A 19,944-nucleotide genomic window follows, 5' to 3' on the forward strand; every position below is an offset into this window, starting at 1 on the left:
AAGGAGCCTCGATGAGTTGCTGCAGTGCATCTTATAGATGATACACACTGCAGCTACAGTGTGCTGGTAGTGGAGGGAATGAATGTTTAAGGTGGCGGACGTGGTGCTAAGCAAGTGGGCTGCTTTGCCCTAGATGATGTTGAGCTTCTGAATGTTGTTTTAGCCTGAACGCATCCAGACAGTTCCATCACATTTCTGACTTGTGCCTTGTGACTGTTGGAGGTGCTTTGGGGAGCTACTCGCTGCAGAATACCAAGTTTTTAAAAAATTCTTTCAAGGGTTGCATGCGTCACTGGCAAGGCCAGCATTTGTTACCATCCCTAACTGCCCTTGAGAAAGTGGTGGTGAGCTACCTTCTTGAAACGCTGCAGTCCATCTGGTGCAGGTACACCCTCAGTGCTGTTTGGGAGGGAGTTCCAGGCTTTTAACTCAGTGATAGCGAAGGCACAGCAAGTGGAGAGTATTCCATCACACTCCTGACTTGTGCCTTATAGATAGTGGACTCGCGTTGGGGAGTCAGGAGGTGAGTTACTCATCGCAGAATTCCCAGCCTCTGATCTGCTCTTGTAGCTACAGTATTTATGTGGCTGGTCCAGTTCAGTTTATAGTCAATGGTAACCCTCAGGATGTTGATGGTGGGGGTTTCAGCAACGGTAATGCTGCCAAGGGCAGATGGTTACATTCACTCTTGTTGGAGATGGTCATTGCCTGGCACCTGTGCGGCATGAATGTTACTTGCCACATATCAGCCCAAGCCTGAATGCTGTCCACGTCTTGCTGCATATGGACATGGACTGCTTCAGTATTTGAGGAGTTGCAAATAGTACAGAACACTGTGCAATTACATACGTACATACATACATACGAATTAGCGGCAGGAGAAGGCCACTCGGCCCTTCGAGCCTGCTCTGCCATTCAATAAGTTCATGGCTGAACTGATTACTCCACATTACCACATACCCCCGATAATCTTTTACCCCCTTGCTTATCAAGAATCTATCTATCTCTGCCTTAAACATATTCAAAGACTCCGCTTCCACCGCCTTTTGAGGAAGAGAATTCCAAAGACTCATGACCCTCAGAGAAAAAATTTCTCCTCATCTTTGTCTTAAATAGGCGACCCCTTATTTTTAAATAGTGACCCCTAGTTCTAGATTGTCCCACAAGATGAAACATCATTTCCACATCCACCCTGTCAAGATCCCTCAGGATCTTTTATGTTTCAATCAAGTCGTCTCTTACTCTTCTAAATTCCAGCGGATACAAGCCGAGCCTGTGCAATCTTTCCTCATAATATAGCCTGCCCATTCCAGATATCAGTCTAGAAAACCTACTCCAAACTGCTTCCAAAGCATTTACATCCTTCCTTAAATAAGGAGACCAATACTGTACGCAGTATTCCAGATGTGGTCTCACCAATGCCTTGTATAGTTGAAGCATAACCTCCCTACTTTTGTATTCAATTCCCCTCACAATAAACAATGGCATTATATTAGCTTTCCTAATTATGTGCTGTACCTGCAGACTAACTTTTTGCAATTCATGCACAAGGACACCCAGATCCCTCTGTATCTCAGCTCTGCAATCTCTCACCATTTAGATAGAATGTTAGAATGTTAGAACAATACAGCGCAGTACAGGCCCTTCGGCCCTCGATGTTGCGCCGACCTGTGAAACCATCTGACCTACACTATTCCATTTTCATCCATATGTCTATCCAATGACCACTTAAATGCCCTTAAAGTTGGCGAGTCTACTACTGCTGCAGGCAGGCCGTTCCACGCCCCTACTACTCTCTGTGTAAAGAAACTACCTCTGACATCTGTCCTATATCTATCACCCCTCAACTTAAAGCTATGTCCCCTCGTGTTTGCCATCACCATCCGAGGAAAAAGACTCTCACTATCCACCCTATCTAACCCTCTGATTATCTTATATGTCTCTATTAAGTCACCTCTCCTCCTCCTTCTCTCCAACGAAAACAACCTCAAGTCCCTCAGCCTTTCCTCGTAAGACCTTCCCTCCATACCAGGCAACATCCTAGTAAATCTCCTCTGCACCCTTTCCAAAGCTTCCACATCCTTCCTATAATGCGGTGACCAGAACTGCACGCAATACTCCAGGTGCGGTCTCACCAGAGTTTTATACAGCTGCAGCATGACCTCGTGGCTCCGAAACTCGATCCCCCTACTAATAAAAGCTAACACACCATATGCCTTCTTAACAGCCCTATTAACCTGGGTAGCAACCTTCAGGGATTTATGTACCTGGACACCAAGATCTCTCTGTTCATCTACACTACCAAGAATCTTCCCATTAGCCCAGTACTCTGCATTCCTGTTACTCCTTCCAAAGTGAATCACCTCGCACTTCTCCGCATTAAACTCCATTTGCCATCTCTCAGCCCAGCTCTGCAGCCTATCTATGTCCCTCTGTACCCTGCAACATCCTTCGGCACTATCCACAACTCCACCGACCTTAGTGTCATCCGCAAATTTACTAACCTACCCCTCTACACCCTCTTCCAGGTCATTTATAAAAATAACAAACAGCAGTGGCCCCAAAACAGATCCTTGCGGTACACCACTAGTAACTAAACTCCAGGATGAACATTTGCCATCAACCACCACCCTCTGTCTTCTTTCAGCTAGCCAATTTCTGATCCAAAGCTCTAAATCACCTTCAACCCCATACTTCCGTATTTTCTGCAATAGCCTACCGTGGGGAACCTTATCAAACGCCTTACTGAAATCCATATACACCACATCCACTGCTTTACCCTCATCCACCTGTTTGGTCACCTTCTCGAAAAACTCAATAAGGTTTGTGAGGCACGACCTACCCGTCACAAAACCGTGCTGACTATCGTTAATGAACTTATTCTTTTCAAGATGATTATAAATCCTGTCTCTTATAACCTTTTCCAACATTTTACCCACAACCGAAGTAAGGCTCACAGGTCTATAATTACCAGGGCTGTCTCTACTCCCCTTCTTGAACAAGGGGACAACATTTGCTATCCTCCAGTCTTCCGGCACTATTCCTGTCAACAATGACGACATAAAGATCAAGGACAAAGGCTCTGCAATCTCCTCCCTGGCTTCCCAGAGAATCCTAGGATAAATCCCATCTGGCCCAGGGGACTTATCTATTTTCACACTTTCCAAAATTGATAACACCTCCTCCTTGTGAACCTCAATCCCATCTAGCCTAGTAGCCTGAATCTCAGTATTCTCCCCGACAACATTTTCTTTCTTTAGCAACCATTCCTTCGGTCCTTTCACCCAAGACATTGATATAAATTGTAAAAGGTTGAGGCCCCAGCACAGATCCCTGTGGCACAGCACTCGTTACATCTTGCCAACCTGAAAATTCCCCATTTATGCCTACTCTCTGCTTCCTGTTAGCTAGCCAATCTTCTATCCATGCTAATATGCTACCCCCTAAACCATAAGCTTTTATTTTTTTGCAATAACTGTTGATGTGGCACCTTATCAAATGCCTTCTGGAAATCTAAGTACAATACATTCAATGGTTCCCCTTCATCCACAGCACATGCAACTTCTTGGTTCCCCTTCATCCACAGCACATGCAACTCCCTCAAAGGACTCCAAGGAATTAGTTAAACATGATTTCCCTTTAACAAAACCATGTTGACTCTGCCTGATTACCTTGAATCTTTGTAAATGCCCTGCTATAACATCATTAATAATAGCTTCTAATATTTTCCCTAAGACAGATGTTAAGCTAACTGGCCTGTAGTTTCCTGCTTTCTGTCTCCATCCCTTTTTGAATAAAGGAGTTACATTCAGTATTTTCATGTCCAGTGGAACCTTCCCTGAATCTAGGGAATTTCGGAAAAATAAAACTAACGCATCAACTATCTCACGAGCCACTTCTTTTAACACCCAAGGATGAAGTCCATCAGGACCCAGGGATTTGTCAGCCCACAGCTCCAAAAATTTGTCCAGTAATTATTAGCGAACATCTTCACTTCTGACCTTATGATGGAGGGAAGGTCGTTGAGGAAGCATCTGAAGATGGTTGGGCCTTGGACACTACCCTGAGGAACTCCTGCAGTGATGTCCTGGAGCTGAGATGATTAAGAACCTAAAAAATAGGAGCAGCAGTAGGCCATTCGGTCCATTGTGCCTGGTCCTCCATTTAATCTGATGGCTAATCTGTTGGGGGCCTTAACTCCACTATCCTGCCTGCCCCCCATAACCCGGACTCCCTCGTAGATCAAAAATCTGTCTAAAACTGCCTTGAATGTGTTCAATGACCCAGTCTCCACTGCGCTCTGGGAAAGAGAATTCCAAAGACTGGTGTGGTAGTAGTGGGTTCTGGTTTGTGGGGCACTGGCACCAGTACTGGGGAAAGTGGTGGCTGCACAGTTGGGAAGGTCTACACGTGAACCATGCTGGGGCTGGTGTTCTAGCGAGCTGCATAACTAGAGAGGGTTTAAAACTGAATAGCGGGGCAAGGGATCAAATTTGGGAAGATATGGTAAATCAAGGAGTACAGACAAGGCAAGAGAGAAAAGTATAAATATGGGAAATGATACACTGTGAAAGGAACGGACAGAGCGTACAAATCTAAGAGTAAGTCAACAGATAAGGCTATAAGTTACAAAAATAATAAAAAGGACACAACTAAATGCACGTAGCATTCGAAAGAAAACAGATGAACTGAGAGTGCAAATAAAAATAAATATGATCTGATAGCCATTACAGAGACATGGTTGCAGGATGACATAGATTAGTACCTGAATATTGAAGGGTACATGGCATTTAGGAAGGACAGAAAGCTAGGAAAAGGTGGAGGGGTGGCTCTGTTAATTAATGATGGTATTAGCACAATAGCGAGGGATGACCTAACTTCAGGAGACCAGGATATAGAAGCATTTTGGGTAGAGCTGAGCAATCATAAAGGCAAGAAGTCACTTGTGGGAGTGGTGTACAGGCCACATGACATTAACCACACTGTAGGACAGGGTATAAAGGAAGAAATAATGGCAGCTTGTCAGAAAGGTAGAGAGATAATTATGGGGGATTTCAACCTACAAATGGACTGGAAAAATCAGATGGGCAAAGGTAGCCTAGATGAGGAGTACATAGAACGTTTTCGGGATAGTTTCTTGGAACAATATGTTCTGGAGCCAACCAGAGAACAGGCTATACTAGACCTGGTATTAGAGTCAAAGAACAAAGAAAATTACAGCACAGGAACAGGCCCTTCGGCCCTCCAAGCCTGCGCCGATCCAGATCCTCTATCTAAACATGTCGCCTATTTTCTAAGGGTCTGTATCTCTTTGCTTCCTGCCCATTCATGTAACTGGCTCGATACATCTTAAAAGACGCTATCGTGCCTGCGTCTACCACCTCCGCTGGTAACGCGTTCCAGGCACCCACCACCCTCTGCGTAAAGAACTTTCCACGCATATCCCCCCTAAACTTTTCCCCTCTCATTTTGAACTCATGACCCCTAGTAATTGAATCCCCCACTCTGGGAAAAAGCTTCTTGCTATCCACCCTGTCTATACCTCTCATGATTTTGTACACCTCAATCTGGTCCCCCCTCAACCTCCGTCATAGAGTCTTAGAGTTATACAGCACAGAAACATGCCCTTCGGCCCATTGTGTCTGTGCCGGCCATCAAACACCTAACTATTCTCGTCCCATTTTCCAGCGCTTGGCCCGTAGCCTTGTGCACTATGGCTTTTCAAGTGCTCATCTAAATACTTCTTAAATGTCGTGAGGGTTCCTGCCTCTACCACCCCTTTAGACAGTGTATTCCAGATTCCAACCACCCTCTGAGTGAAAAAAGATTTCCTCGAATCCCCTCTAAACCTCCTGCCCTTTCCCTTAAATCTATGCCCCCTGGTTATTGACCCCTCCGCTAAGGGAAAAAGTTTCTTCCTATCTAACCTATCAATGCCCCTCATAATTTTCAATACCTTAATCATGTCCCCCCTCAGCCTTCTCTGCTCTAACGAAAACAACCCAAGCCTTTTCAGTCTCTCTTCATAGCTGAAATGCTCCAGCCCAGGCAACATCCTGGTGAATCTCCTCTGCACCCTCTCCAGTGCAATCACATCCTTCCGAATGTGTGGTGCCCAGAACTGTACAAAGTACTTCAGCTGTGTCCTAACTCGTATTTTATACAGCTCCATCATAACCTCCCTGCTCTTATATTCTACGCCTCGGCTGATAAAGGCAAGTATCCCATATGCCTTCCTAACCACCTTATCTACCTGTGCTGCAGCCTTCAGTGATCTATGGACAAGTACACCAAGGTCCCTCTGACCCTCTGTACTCCCTAGGGTCCGACCATCCATTGTATATTCCCTTGCCTTGTTAGTCCTCCCAAAATGCATCACCTCACACTTCTCAGGATTAAATTCCATTTGCCACTGCTCTGCCCATCTATATCATCCTGTAATCTAAGGATTTCATCCTCACTATTTACGACACCACCAATTTTCATTTCATCTGCAAACTTACTGATCATACCTCCTATATTCACGTCTAAATCATTAACGTGCACTACAAACAGCAAGGGTCCCAGCACTGACCCCTGTGGTACACCACTGTTCACAGGCTTCCAATTGCAAAAACAACCCTCGACCATCACCTTACCGGCCTCCTGCCACGAAGCCAATTTTGGATCCAATTCGCCAAATTGCCCTGGATCCCATGGACTCTTACCTTCTTAACCAATCTCCCATGCGGGACCTTATCAAAAGCCTTACTGAAGTCCATGCAGACTACATCAACTGCTTTACCCTCACCTGACTTCACAAAGGAGGATACAAATTACCTCTCAGAAATGTTGGGGAACATAGGGTCTAGTGAGAAGGAGGAACTGTATGAAATCAGTATTAGTAGGGAAATGGTGTTTGGGAAATTGATGGAATTGAAGGCTGTTAAATCCCCAGGGCCTGTTAATCTACATGCCAGAGTACTTAAGGAAGTAGTCCTTGAAAGAGTAGATGCATTGCTGGTCATTTTTCAAAATGGTATAGACTCTGGAACAGTTCCAACGGACTGGAGGGTAGCTAATGTAACCCCACTATTTAAAAAAGGAGGTAGAGAGAAAACAGGGAATTATAGAACGGTTAGCCTGACATCAGTAGTGGGGAAAATGCTAAGGTCCACTATAAAAGATTAATAGCAGAGCACTTGGAAAACAATGACAGGATCGACAAAGTCAACATGGATTTAGAACAAAGAACAAAGAACAGTACAGCACAGGAACAGGCCATTCGGCCCTCCAAGCCTGCACCAATCTTGATGCCTGCCGAAACTAAAACCTTCTGCACTTCCGGGGCCCATATCCCTCTATTCCCATCCTATTCATGTATTTGTCAAGATGCCTCTTAAACGCCGCGATGGTGCCTGCTTCCACCACCTCCCCCGGCAGCAAGTTCCAGGCACTCACCAACCTATGTGTAAAGAACTTGCCTCGCACATCCCCTCTAAACTTTGCCCCTCTCACCTTAAACCTATGTCCCCTAGTAACCGACTCTTCCACCCTGGGAAAAAGCTTCTGACTATCCACTCTGTCCATGCCACTCATAACTTTGTAAACCTCTATCATGCCGCCCCTCCACCTCCGTCGTTCCAGTGAAAACAATCCGAGTTTATCCAACCTCTTCTCATAGCTAATGCCCTCCAGACCAGGCAACATCCTGGTAAACCTCTTCTCTACCCTCTCCAAAGCTTCCATGTCCTTCTGGTAGTGTGGCGACCAGAATTGCACACAATATTCTAAGTGTGGCCTAACTAAAGTTCTGTACAGCTGCAGCATGACTTGCCAATTTTTATACTCTATGCCCCGACCGATGAAGGCAAGCATGCCGTATGCCACCTTGACTACCTTATCCACCTGCGTTGCCACTTTCAGTGACCTGTGGACCTGTACGCCCAGATCTCTCTGCCTGTCAATACTCCAAGGGTTCTGCCATTTACTGTATACCTCCCACCTGCATTAGACCTTCCAAAATGCATTATCTCACATTTGTCCGGATTAAACTCCATCTGCCATTTCTCCGCCCAAGTCTCCAACCAATCAATATCCTGCTGTATCCTCTGACAATCTTCATCACTATCTGCAACTCCACCAACCTTTGTGTCGTCCGCAAACTTACTAATCAGACCAGCTACATTTTCCTCCAAATCATTTATATATACTACAAACAGCAAAGGTCCCAGCACTGATCCCTGCGGAACACCACTAGTCACATCCCTCCATTCAGAAAAGTACCCTTCCACTGCTACCCTCTGTCTTCTATGACAGAGCCAGTTCTGTATCCATCTTGCCAGCTCACCTCTGATCCCGTGTGACTTCACCTTTTGTACCAACAAAGAACAGTACAGCACAGGAACAGGCCATTCGGCCCTCCAAGCCTGCGCCAATCTTGATGCCTGCCTAAACTAACACCTTCTGCCATAAGGGACCTTGTCAAAGGCTTTACTGAAGTCCATATAGATAACATCCACTGCCCTTCCTTCATCAAACATCTTTGTCACTTCCCCAAAAAACTCAATCAAATTAGTGAGACACGACCTCCCCTTCACAAAACCATGCTGCCTCTCGCTAATAAGTCCGTTGGTTTCCAAATGGGAGTAAATCCTGTCCCGAAGAATCCTCTCTAATAATTTCCCTACCACTGACGTAAGGCTCACCGGCCTATAATTTCCTGGATTATCCTTGCTACCCTTCTTAAACAAAGGAACAACATTGGCGATTCTCCAGTCCTCTGGGACCTCACCTGTAGCCAATGAGGATGCAAAGATTTCTGTCAAGGCCCCAGCAATTTCTTCTCTTGCCTCCCTTAGTACTCTGGGGTAGATCCCATCAGGTCCTGGGGACTCATCTACCTCAATGCTTTGCAAGACACCCAACACCTCCTCCCTTTTGATAACGAGATGACTGAGACTATCTACACTCTCCTCCCTAGGCTCATCATCCACCAAGTCCTTCTCTTTGGTGAATACTGATGCAAAGTACTCATTTAGTACCTCGCCCATTTCCTCTGGCTCCACACATAGATTCCCTTCTCTGTCCTTGAGTGGGCCAACCCTTTCCCTGGTTACCCTTTTGCTCTTTATAGACGTATAAAAAGCCTTGGTATTTTCCTTAATCCTGTTTGCCAATGACTTTTCATGACCCCTTTTAGCCCCCCTGACTCCTTGCTTAAGTTCCTTCCTACTGTCTTTAAATTCCTCAAGGGATTTGTCTGTTCTTAGCCTTCCAGCCCTTACGAATGCTTCCTTTTTCTTTTTGACTTGGCTCACAATATCCCGCGTTATCCAAGGTTTCCGAAACTTGCCAAACTTATCCTTCTTCCTCACAGGAACATGCTGGTCCTGGATTCTAATCAACTGACGTTTGAAAGACTCCCACATGTCAGATGTTGATTTACCCTCAAACAGCTGCCCCCAATCTAAATTCTTCAGTTCCTGCCTAATATTGTTATAATTAGCCTTCCCCCAATTTAGCACCTTCACCCGAGGACTACTCTTACCCTTATCCACAAGTACCTTAAAACTTATGGAATTATGGTCACTGTTCCCGAAATGCTCCCCGACTGAAACTTCAACCACTTGGCCGGGCTCATTCCCCAATACCAGGTCCAGTACGGCCCCATCCCTAGTTGGAATATCTACATATTGTTTCAAGAAGCCCTCCTGGATGCTCCTCACAAATTCTGCCCCATCCAAGCCCCTAGCACTAAGTGAGTCCCAGTCAATATTGGGGAAGTTAAAATCACCCACCACTACAACCCTGTTACCTTTACATCCTTCCAAAATCTGTCTACATATCTGCTCCTCTACCTCCCGCTGGCTGTTGGGAGGCCTGTAGAAAACCCCCAACATCGTGACTGCACCCTTCTTATTCCTGAGCTCCACCCATATTGCCTCGCTGCACGGCCCCTCCGAAGTGTCCTCCCGCAGTACAACTGTGATATTCTCCTTAACCAGTAATGCAACACCCCCACCCCTTTTACATCCCCTTCTATCCCGCCTGAAGCTTCGAAATCCCGGAACATTTAGCTGCCAATCCTGTCCTTCCCTCAACCTAGTCTCTGTAATAGCAACAACATCATAGTTCCAAGTACTAATCCAAGCTCTAAGTTCATCTGCCTTACCTGTTATACTTCTCGCATTGAAACAAATGCACTTCAGACCACCAGTCCCGCTGTGCTCTGCAACATCTCCTTGCCTGCTCTTCCTCTTAGTCTTACTGGCCTTATTTACTAGTTCCCCCTCATTTATTTCACTTGCTGTCCTACTGCTCTGGTTCCCACCCCCTTGCCACACTAGTTTAAACCTTCCCGAGTGACGCTCGCAAACCTCGCAGCCAGGATATTTGTGCCCCTCCAGTTTAGATGCAACCCGTCCTTCTTGTACAGGTCCCTCCTGTCCCGGAAGAGATCCCAATGGTCCAGATATCTGAAACCCTCCCTCCTACACCAGCTGTTCAGCCACGTGTTTAGCTGCACTATCTTCCTATTTCTAGCCTCACTGGCACGTGGCACAGGGAGTAATCCCGAGATTACAACCCTAGAGGTCTTGTCTTTTAACTTTCTACCTAACTCCCTAAACTCCCCCTGCAGGACCTACGAAACGCAAATCATGCTTGACAAATGTACTGGAATTTTTTGTGGATGTAACTTGTAGAACAGATAAGGGAGAACCAGTGGATGTGGTGCATTTGGACTTTCAGAAGGCTTTTGATAAGGTCCCACATAACAGATTAGCGCGCAAAATTAAAGCACATGGGATTGGGGATAAGGTACTGACATGGATAGATAACTGGTTGGCAGACAGGAAACAAAGAGTCAGAATAAACGAGTCTTTTTCCAAGTGGCAGGCAGTGAGTAGTGGGGTACCGCAGGGATCAGTGCTAGGATCCCAGCTATTCACAATATATATGAATGATGTAGATGAAGGAATTAAACGTAATATATTCAGGTTTGCAGACGATACAAAGCTGGGTGGGAGTGTGAGCTGTGAGGAGGATGCAGAGAAGCTCCAGTGTGATTTGGACAGGTTGAATGAGTGGGCAAATACATGGCAGATGCAGTATAATGTGGATAAATGTGAGGTTATCCACTTTGATGGCAAAAACAGAAAGGCAGATTATCTGAATGGCGATCGGTTGGGAAAGGTGCAGCGAGACCTGAGTGTCCTAGTGCACCAGTCGCTGAACGTAAGCATGCAGGTGCAGCAGGCAGTTAAGAAGGCAAATAGTATGTTGGCCTTCATAGCAAACGGATTCGAGTACAGGAGCAAGGATGTCTTGCTGCAATTATACAAGGCCTTGGTAAGACCACATCTGGGGTATTGTGTGCAGCTTTGGTCTCCTTATCTGAGGAAGGATGTTCTTGCTTTGGAGGGTGTGCAGCGAAGGTTCACCAGACTGATTCCTGGGATGGCAGGACTGACATATGAAGAGAGATTGGGTCGATTAGGCTTGTATTCGTTAGAGTTTAGAAGAATGAGAGGGGATCTCATAGAAATCTACGAAATTCTAACAGGACTGGACAGACTGGATGCAGGAAGGATGTTCCCAATGGCGGGGGAGTCCAGGACCAGGGGTCATAGTTTAAGGATAAGGGGTAAGCCATTTAGGACTGAGAGGAGGAGGGATTTCTTCACCTAGAGTGGTGAACCTGTGGAATTCTTTACTACGGAAAGCAGTTGAGGCCAAATCATTAAATATATTCAAGAAAGAGTTAGATATAGTTCTTAGGGCTAAAGGGATCAAGGGATACGGGGAGAAAGCGGGAACAGGTTACTGAATTTGGATGATCAGCCATGATCGTACTGAATGGCGGAGCAAGCTCGAAGGGCCGAATGGCCTACTCCTGCTCCTATTTTTCTATGTTTCAACCTACACGTCTAGTCACTGCCTCAAAAAATTCAATTAATTTAGTGAGACACGATCTCCCGCTGACAAAGCCATGCTGACTATCCCTGATTAATCCCTGCCTCTCCAAGTGGAAATTAATCCTGTCCCTCCGAATTTTTTCCAATAGTTTCCCTACCACTGATGTTAGACTCACCGGCCTGTAATTACCTGGTTTATCCCTGCTGCCCTTCTTGAATAATGGTACCACATTCGCTGTCCTCCAATCCTCTGGTACCTCTCCTGTGGCCAGACAGGATTTCAAAATTTGTGTCAAAGCCCCTTCTATCTCCTCCCTTGCCTCACATAACAGTCTGGGATACATCTCATCTGGGCCTGGGGATTTATCCACTTTTAAGCCCGCTAAAACAGCTAATACTTCCTCCCTTTCAATGCTAATATGTTTCAAGTATATCAGAATCTCCCTCCCTGATCTCAACACCTACATCATCCTTCTCCATAGTGAACACACATGCAAAGTAATAATTTAAAACCTCACCTAAGTCCTCCGGCTCCACGCACAGATTACCACTTTAGTCCCTAATGGACCCTACTTTTTCCCTGGTTATCCTCTTGCCCTTAATATACTTACAAAACGCCTTGAGATTTTCCTTTATCTTGCCCGCCAGTGTTTTTTCATGTCCCCTCTTCGCTCTCCTAATTACTTTGTTAAGTAACCCCCCTACACTTTCTATACTCCTCTAGGGCTCCGCTGTTTTCAGCACTCTGAATCTGCCACATGCCTCCTTTTATTTCTTTATCCAATCCTCTGTATCCCTTGACATCCACGGTTCCCTGGGCTTGTTTGTCCTACCCTTCACCTTAACGGCAACATGTTGGCTCTGAACTCAGATTATTTCCTTTTTGAATGACTCCCACTGGTCTGATGCAGACTCTCCTACAAGTAGCTGCTCCCAGTCCACTTTGGCTAGATCCCGTTTTATCATATTGAAGTCGGCCTTCCCTCAATTCAAAGAACAAAGAGAACAAAGAACAAAGAAAATTACAGCACAGGAACAGGCCCTTCGGCCCTCCAAGCCTGCGCCGATCCAAATCCTCTAACTAAATCTGTCGCCTATTTTCTAAGGGTCTGTATCTCTTTTCTTCCTGCCCATTCATGTATCTGTCTAGATACATCTTAAAAGACGCTATCGTGCCCGCGTCTACCACCTCCGCTGGCAATGCGTTCCATGCACCCACCACCCTCTGCGTAAAGAACTTTCCACGCATATCCCCCCTAAACTTTTCCCCTTTAACTTTGAACTCGTGTCCCCTTGTAATTGAATCCCCCACTCTGGGAAAAAGCTTCTTGCTATCCAACCTGTCTATACCTCTCATGATTTTGTACACCTCAATCAGGTCCCCCCTCAACCTCCGTCTTTCTAATGAAAATAATCCTAATCTACTCAACCTCTCTTCATAGCTAGCGCCCTCCATACCAGGCAACATCCTGGTGAACCTCCTCTGCACCCTCTCCAAAGCATCCACATCCTTTTGGTAATGTGGCGACCAGAACTGCACGCAGTATTCCAAATGTGGCCGAACCAAAGTCCTATACAACTGTAACATGACCTGCCAACTCTTGTACTCAATACCCCGTCCGATGAAGGAAAGCATGCCGTATGCCTTCTTGACCACTCTATTGACCTGCGTTGCCACCTTCAGGGAACAATGGACCTGAACACCCAAATCTCTCTGTACATCAATTTTCCCCAGGACTTTTCCATTTACTGTATAGTTCACTCTTGAATTGGATCTTCCAAAATGCATCACCTCGCATTTGCCCTGATTGAACTCCATCTGCCATTTCTCTGCCCAACTCTCCAGTCTATCTATATTCTGCTGTATTCTCTGACAGTCCCCTTCACTATCTGCTACTCCACCAATCTTAGTGTCGTCTGCAAACTTGCTAATCAGACCACCTATACTTTCCTCCAAATCATTTATGTGTATCACAAACAACAGTGGTCCCAGCACGGATCCCTGTGGAACACCACTGGTCACACGTCTCCATTTTGAGAAACTCCCTTCCACTGCTACTCTCTGTCTCCTGTTGCCCAGCCAGTTCTTTATCCATCTAGCTAGTACACCTTGGACCCCATGCGCCTTCACTTTCTCCATCAGCCTACCATGGGGAACCTTATCAAACGCCTTACTGAAGTCCATGTATACGACATCCACAGCCCTTCCCTCATCAATCAACTTTGTCACTTCCTCAAAGAATTCTATTAAGTTGGTAAGACATGACCTTCCCTGCACAAAACCATGTTGCCTATCACTGATAAGCCCATTTTCTTCCCTATGGGAATAGATCCTATCCCTCAGTATCTTCTCCAGCTGCTTCCCTACCACTGACGTCAGGCTATAATTACCTGGATTATCCCTGCTACCCTTCTTAAACAAGGGGACAACATTAGCAATTCTCCAGTCCTCCGGGACCTCACCCGTGTTTAAAGATGTGCAAAGATATCTGTTAAGGCCCCAACTATTTCCTCTCTCGCTTCCCACAGTAACCTGGGATAGATCCCATCCAGACCTGGGGACTTGTCCACCTTAATGCCTTTTAGAATACCCAACACTTCCTCCCTCCTTATGCCAACTTGACCTAGAGTAATCAAACATCTGTCCCTAACCTCAACATCCGTCATGTCCCTCTCCTCGGTGAAAACCGATGCAAAGTACTCATTTAGAATCTCACCCATTTTCTCTGACTCCACGCATAACTTTCCTCCTTTGTCCTTGAGTGGGCCAATCCTTTCTCTAGTTACCCTCTTGCTCCTATTATATGAATAAAAGGCTATGGGATTTTCCTTAACCCTGTTTGCTAAAGATATTTCATGACCCCTTTTAGCCCTCTTAATTCCTCGTTTCAGATTGCGCCTACAATCCCGATATTCTTTCAAAGCTTCATCTTTCTTCAGCCGCCTAGACCTTATGTATGCTTCCTTTTTCCTCTTAGCTAGTCTCACAATTTCACCTGTCATCCATGGTTCCCTAATCTTGCCATTTCTTTCCCTCATTTTCACAGGAACATGTCTCTCCTGCACGCTAATCAACCTCCCTTTAAAAGACTCCCACATATCAAATGTGGATTTACCTTCAAACAGCTGCTCCCAATCTACATTCCCCAGCTCCTGCCGAATTTTGGTATAGTTGGCTTTCCGCCAATTTAGCACTCTTCCTTTAGGACCACTCTCGTCTTTGTCCATGAGTATTCTAAAACTTACGGAATTGTGATCACTATTCCCAAAGTAGTCCCCTACTGAAACGTCCACCACCTGGCCCGGCTCATTCCCCAACACCAGGTCCAGTATGGCCCCTTCCCGAGTTGGACTATTTACATACTGCTCTAGAAAACCCTCCTGGATGCTCCTTACGAATTCTGCTCCATCTAGACCTCTAACACTAAGTGAATCCCAGTCAATGTTGGGAAAATTAAAATCTCCTATCACCACCACCCTGTTGCTCCTACAGCTTTCCATAATCTGTTCACATATTTGTACCTCTATCTCACGCTCGCTGTTGGGAGGCCTGTAGTACAGCCCCAACATTGTTACCGCACCCTTCCTATTTCTGAGTTCTGCCCATATTGCCTCACAGCTCGAGTCCTCCATAGTGCCTTCCTTCAGCACAGCTGTGATATCCTCTTTGACCAGTACCTTTCAGTACCTTTATTTCCGGTCCATCTTTGTCCTTTTCCATAACTACCTTAAATCTTAGAGTTATGGTCACTATCCCCGATACGCTCCCCCACTGACACTTCTACCACTTGTCCGGCTTCATTCCCTAGGATTAGGTCCAGTCACGCCCCTTCTCTTGTAGGACTTTCTACATACTGGCTCAAAAAGCTCTCCTGTATGTATTTTAAGAATTCCGCCCCCTTTAAGCCTTTTGTACTAAGACTATCCCTGTTGATATTGGGTAAGTTGAAATCCCCTCCTATTATTACTCTATTATTTTTACACCTCTCTGAGATTTGTCTGCATATCTGCTTCTCTGTCTCTTCCTGACTGTTTGGAGGCCTGTAGTACACTCCCAGCCAAGTGACTGTCCCCTTTTTGGTTTTAAGTTCTACACATAAGGCCTCATTTGAATAATCTTCTAAGATATCATCCCTCCTTACTGCAGTAATTGACTCCTTGATCAACAGTGCAATGTCACCTCCTCTTTTACCCCCTCCCCTGTCACGCCTGAAGATTCTATACCCTGGAATATTGAGCTGCCAGTCCTGTCCCTCCCTCAACCATGTCTCTGTGACAGCAATAATATCATAGTCCCATGTGTTAATCAATGCCCTCAATTCATCTGTCTTACTCCTAAGACTCCTTGTATTAAAATAGATGCAATCCAGCCTTGCATTATTCACTTGTCTATATTTGCTCTGCCTTCCAGACTGACTCAGTTTCTCTTCTCTATTTGACTGTGCATCACCCCCTTCTGTACCTCCACTCTGTATCCCAACCCCCTGCCAAATTAGTTTAAACCACCCCAACAGCACTAGCAAACCTCCCAGCAAGAATGTTCGAACCGTTCTGGTTCAGGTACAACCCATCCAACTTGTACACGGCCCACCTTCGCTGGAAACAGACCCTGTGATCCAGGAAACTAAAGCCTTCCCTCCTGCACCATCTCCTCAACCACGCATTCATCTGCTCTATCCTCCTGTCCCTATACTTGCTAGCACGTGGCACCAGGAGTAATCCAGAGATTACAACCTTTGAGGTCCTGCTTTTTAATCTGCTACCTAGCTCCCTAAATTCTTGTTGCAAGACCTCATCCCTCTTTCTACCTATGTCGTTGGTACCAATGTGTACCACGACCTCTGACTGTTCACCCTCCCCCTTCAGAATGTCCTGCAGCCGCTCCGTGACATCCTTGACCCTAGCACCAGGGAGGCAAAATACCATCCTGGAATCACGTTTGCGACCACAGAAATACCTATCTGTACCCCTTACGATAGAATCCCCTATTGCTATACCTCTCCTACTCCTTTTCCTCCCCTCCTGTGCAGCTGAGACATCTGTGGTGCCACAGACTTGGCTCTTGCTGCATTCCCCTGAGAAGCTATCTCCCCCAACAGTATCCAAAATGGAAAATCTGTTAGGTAGGGCGATGGACCCAGGGGACTCCTGCACTACCCGCCTAGTTCTTCTGCTCTGCCTGGCAGTCACCCATTCCCTTTCTGCCTGAGCAGTCTTTACCTGCGGTGTGACCACCTCCCTATACGTGCTATCCACGATGATCTCAGCCTCACGGATGCTCCACAGTGTCTCCAGCCGCCACTCCAGATCCGAAACACGGATTTCGAGTAACTGCAGCTGGAGACACTGTCTGCACGTGTTCGCCCTGGACACTGGCAGTGTCCCGGACTTCCCACATTGCACAGGAGGAGCACTCAATGCTGCCAAGCTGCCCTGCCATGACTTACCCTTAATTTATCCCCTTAAATTACCCAAAAATTAGATTATTTACACTAGGGACCTTAATTCCCTAAAAAAAAACTGCCTACTATATTAAAAAAACTGTAGACCTTTCTATTTAATATTAATTACTTACCCAGCTATTTAGAGTTATTCCCTAACAGCAGTTACTCACCAACCAATCACACCTTGCAGCTTTCCTATGATGTCACTGTTGACTTTTTTCTTTTTTTCAAAACTCCGGCGTGCCGGAGCTTGTGCAATGAGATAGGATTAATTAATGACACTAGAAATAGGAGCAGGGGTAGGCCATTCAGTCCCTTAAACCTGCCCCTCCATTCAATAAGATCATGGCTGACCTGTCCCAGGTCTCAACTCCTCTTTATGCTCCGCATAACCCTCAACTCCCCGAGATTTCAAAAATCTATCTACCTCCTCCTTAAATAGATTTAGTGATCTAGCCTCCACAACTCTGAGGTAGAGAATTCCAGAGATTCATCACCCTCTGAGAGAAGAAATTCCTTCACATCTCAGTTTTAAATGTATGCCCCCTTATTCTGTAACTTTGTCCCCTAGTTCGAGATTCCCCCACTAGTGGAAACATCTTCTCAACATCTACATTGTCAAGACCCCTTAGAATCTTACATGTTTCAATAAGATCACCCCTCATTCTTCTAAACTCCAGTAGTATCGGCCTAACCTGCTCACCCTTTCCTCATAAGACAACCCCTTCGCCCTAGGATTCAGCCCAGTGAACCTTCTCTGAACTGCTTCCAATGCAAGTATACTTCTCCTTAAGTAAGGAGACTAAAACTGTACATAGTACTCCAGGTGCGGCCTCAAGACTGCAGTGTAACAAGATTTCCTTACTTTGAAACTCTTAATCCCCTAGCAATAAAGGCCAAAATTCCATTTGCCTTCCTAATTACTTGCTGCACATGCATGATAACTTTTTGTGTTTCCTGTACAAGAACACCCAGATCCCTCTGTACTGCTCTATTTTGTAGTCTTTCTCCATCTAAATAATAATCTGCCTTTTTATTCTTCCTACCAAAGTGGATGACCTCACATTTTCCCACATTGACCTCCATCTGCCATGTTTTTGCCCATTCACTTAACCTATCTATATCCCTTTGCAGATTCTTTGTGTCCACATCACAACATGCCTTCCAACCTATTTTTGTACCTCAGAGTTAATGCACCCCTAAGTAGCAGCGATCATAATATGATTGAATTTTACATTCAGTTTGAGAGAGAGAAGAGTGGGTCCAAGACTAGTATTTTAAACTTAAATAAGGGCAATTATGAGGGCATGAAAGCAGAGCTAGCTAAATTAAACTGGCAAATCAGGTTAAGGGATAGGTCAATGGAGATGCAGTGGCAGACATTTAAGGTGATATTTCAGAAAATTCCAAGGGTGGGTCCCACCATCCATGGTAAACTAAAACAGTTAAGGAAAGTATCAAACTTAAAGAAAAAGTTTATAATTGTGCAAGGATGGGAGGCAGGTCAGAAGATTGGACAGAATATAAAAAACAGCAAAGAATGACTAAAAGATTGATAAGGAAGGTAAAATTAGAGTACCAAGAGAAAGCTAGCTAGAAATATAAAGACAGATAGTAAGAGCCTCTATAGATATTTTAAAAAGAGTTAATAAAGTGAGCGTTGGTCCTACAAAAAGTGAATCTGGGGAATTAATGATGGATAATATGCAGATGGCGAATGAATTGAACAGATATTTTGTATCGGTCTTCACTATTGAGGATACAAGTAATATCCCAGTATTAGCTGTAAGTCAGGAAACGGAAGGGAGGGAGGAACTCAAGAAAATTACAATCACCAGGGAAGTGGTACTGAACAAATTGTTGGAGCTGCGGGCTGACAAGTCCCTGGGTCCTGATGGACTTCATCCTAGGGTGCTAAAAGTGGCTAGCGAGATAATTGATGTGTTAGTTTTAATTTTCCAAAATTCCCTAGATTTGGGGAAGGTTCCATTAGATTGGAAAATAGCGAATGTAACTCCTTTTTCAAAAAGGGAGGGAGACAGAAAGCAGGAAACTACAAGCCAGTTAGCTTAGCATCTGTCTTAGGGAAAATGTTAGAAGTTATTATTAAAGACGTTATAGCAGGGCAATTAGAAAAATTCAAGGTAATCAGGCAGAGTCAACATGGCTTTGTGAAAGGGAAATCATGTTTAACCAATTTATTGGAGTTCTTTGAGGGAGTTACATGTGCTGTGGATAAAGGGCAACCGGTGGATGTATTGTACTTAGATTTCCAGAAGACATTTGATAAAGCGCCACATCAACAGTTATTGCAGAAAATAAAAGCTCATGGTGTAGGGGGTAACATATTGGCATGGATAGAAGATTGGCTAGCTAACAGGAAACAGAGAGTAGGCATAAATGGGTCATTTTCAGGTTGGCAAGATGTAACTAGTGGTGAGCCACAGGGATCTGTGCTGGGGCCTCAACTTTTTACAATTTATATAAATGAGTTAGATGAAGGGACCGAAGGTATGGTTGCTAAATTTGCTGATGACACAAAGATAGGTAGGAAAGTAACTTGTGAAGAGGACATAAGGAGGCTACAAAGGGATATAGACAGG

General features: G+C 45.2%; 1 protein-coding gene across 4 annotated transcripts in view; it reads right to left on the bottom strand.

The window, feature by feature from the left end:
- The window catches only part of atg9b (autophagy related 9B), a 175,859-nt gene that overhangs the window by 119,041 nt on the left and 36,874 nt on the right, over positions 1 to 19,944 (bottom strand). The window lies entirely within an intron of this gene.

Source organism: Heterodontus francisci, chromosome 5, assembly GCF_036365525.1.
Source record: "Heterodontus francisci isolate sHetFra1 chromosome 5, sHetFra1.hap1, whole genome shotgun sequence".
Taxonomy (NCBI): domain Eukaryota; kingdom Metazoa; phylum Chordata; class Chondrichthyes; order Heterodontiformes; family Heterodontidae; genus Heterodontus; species Heterodontus francisci.